Genomic DNA, 2172 nt, shown 5'->3' with positions numbered 1-2172 from the left:
AAGTAAGTAAATATTTTTATAATCACATGAGCATGAGTTCATTGCAGCACCGTTTATAGCAGTAAAAAGTACAAGCATATATAAACTGCTGCCTGTGTTAAAAACATGTCTTCAGAAATACAGACCCGCCTTCAACCCCCAAGAGACAATAAAGGCATATTCCCATAATTGATTCATAACTCACTATTGATTAATTGGTTTATTAATTAATTAGTATAAAAATCATTACATTTAGGGAATCACTTGTACTACTTGAACCTATCACTTGAAGAAGACTTTCTACTGTCTGGTAATGGAAATTTGGGTAGTTTCTAGTTCTTGTAGGAAGCCTCTTCAGGCCATGTGTCTTACCTTCCCTTATGGTGTGTGTGTGTGTGTGTGTGTGTGTGTCTGTGTGTGTGTGTGTGTCTGTGTGTGTGTGTGTGGTGTGTGTGTGTGTGTCTGTGTGTGTCTGTTTGTGTGTGTGTGTGTGTCTGTGTGTGTGTGGTGTGTGTGTGTGTGTGTCTGTGTGGTGTGTGTGTGTGTGTGTGTGTGATGTATAATTTTAGGCAAGTCTAAAATATGATTCTTTCAGGGTTTATCAAACATGCACAGTATAATTTGTCACTAGTACCTCCTTTTCCTTCTGAATTGTTCTCCTCTCTCCTCCCAGGCTGGAGCTAAACAATACTACTCAGCTATTAAAAACCAAGAAACATTTTCCCCTGCCTCTGTTCAGTTGTGTGGAGGCAGAGGCTCCAGTGCATTTGTGATTCTGCCTCACTCATAATCCACAACCATGGCTGAGGAAGGCATTGCTGCTGGGGTTGTAATGGATGTCAATACTGCTCTACAAGAGGTGCTGAAGACCACCCTTATCCACAGTGGCCTAGCATGTGCCATATGCAAAGCTGCCAAGGCCTTAGACAAGCCCCAGGCCCATCTTTCTGTGCTATCATCCAACTGAAATGAGCCCATGTATGTCAAGCTGGTGGAGGCACTGTGCACTGAGCCCCAGATCAACCTCATTAAGGTTGATGACAACAAAAAAACTCGAGGAATGAGTAGGCCTCTCTAAAAATGATTGAGAGGTAAAGCTATAGAGAGTAGTTGATTGTAGTTGTATGGTAGTTAATGACTATGGCAAAGAGTCTTAGGGCCAAGAATGTCATCAAGGAGTATTTCAAATTCAAGAAATGAATAAATAAAATTTTTGGCTTATTAAACAACAACAAAGAAATAATGACATTTGCAGGCAAATGAATCGAACTAGAAATGACCATCCTGAGAAATTTTACCCAGACCCAGGAAGACACACATGGTATGTACTCACTAAGTGGATTTTAGCCATATAGTACTGGATAAACATACTATAATGCGTAGACCCAAAAAAGTTAATTTAATGAAGATCCAAGGGAAGATGGTTAAATATTCCTCAGAAGAGGAAATCGACTAGACAGAGGTAGGGATTGAAGAGAGAGAACAAAGTAGGTGAGGAAACATGGGGGGGGGGGCGGGCGGGACAGATCAGACCTGGCGAGAGACAGGGGTGGAAGAAAAAAAAGGACAGGGGGCTGGGGAACAAAAGGTCTGTAGAGAAAAGAGAAACTGTGGGCAGGGGCATCTCTGTGACAAGCTGGAGACCAAATTCAGCATAGGCTCCCAGGGGGATGTGAGAGGGACTCTAGCAAAGACTCCTAGTAGCAGAGGTCATAGAGACTGAAGAGGACACTTTCTAACTAGACAATCTGCTATTTGAGGAAGAGGAGCACAAAAGTTTCGACTCCGAATTCACCCTGGCTGTGAGATGTGCAGGGGTAAAGATAGAACAGATAGAGCAGAGGCTGAGGGAAGGTCCAACCAATGCCTGGCCCAACTCAAGACCCACATCATGGGAAGGAATCAAATCCTGACACTATTAAAGATGCTCTGCTACATAGGCTTTGGATTTTTTCAAACCTACTGTATTTGGGGCTCTTTAATGCTTATACCTCCCTTCCAACACACCTGCCCTAGAGAGGAGAGAAAAGAGGTTGATGGGGACAGGACAAGCAGACCATTTTAGACTCAGTTCCTTGGAGCGATTCCACTTTTCATCATTAAGATTCTAGTAGGCCCGTTAAATAGCAAAGCAGCAATTCAGCAATGGTTACTGCAACCACAGCAGCCACAATCTAAAGCAGCAGCCAGAAC

The 2172-nt window shown here is 43.0% G+C and overlaps 1 pseudogene; it reads left to right on the top strand.

Annotated features, from left to right (window-relative positions):
- Positions 1-778: 778 nt before the first annotated feature.
- On the top strand, positions 779-1179 carry LOC127193138 (40S ribosomal protein S12-like; annotated as a pseudogene).
- The last annotated feature ends 993 nt before the right edge of the window (positions 1180-2172 follow it).

The sequence above is a fragment of the Acomys russatus genome, chromosome 8 (genome assembly GCF_903995435.1).
Source record: "Acomys russatus chromosome 8, mAcoRus1.1, whole genome shotgun sequence".
Lineage (NCBI taxonomy): Eukaryota > Metazoa > Chordata > Mammalia > Rodentia > Muridae > Acomys > Acomys russatus.
The sequence above is the reverse complement of the archived record's forward strand: the minus strand, read 5'-3'. Positions and strand labels throughout refer to the sequence as shown.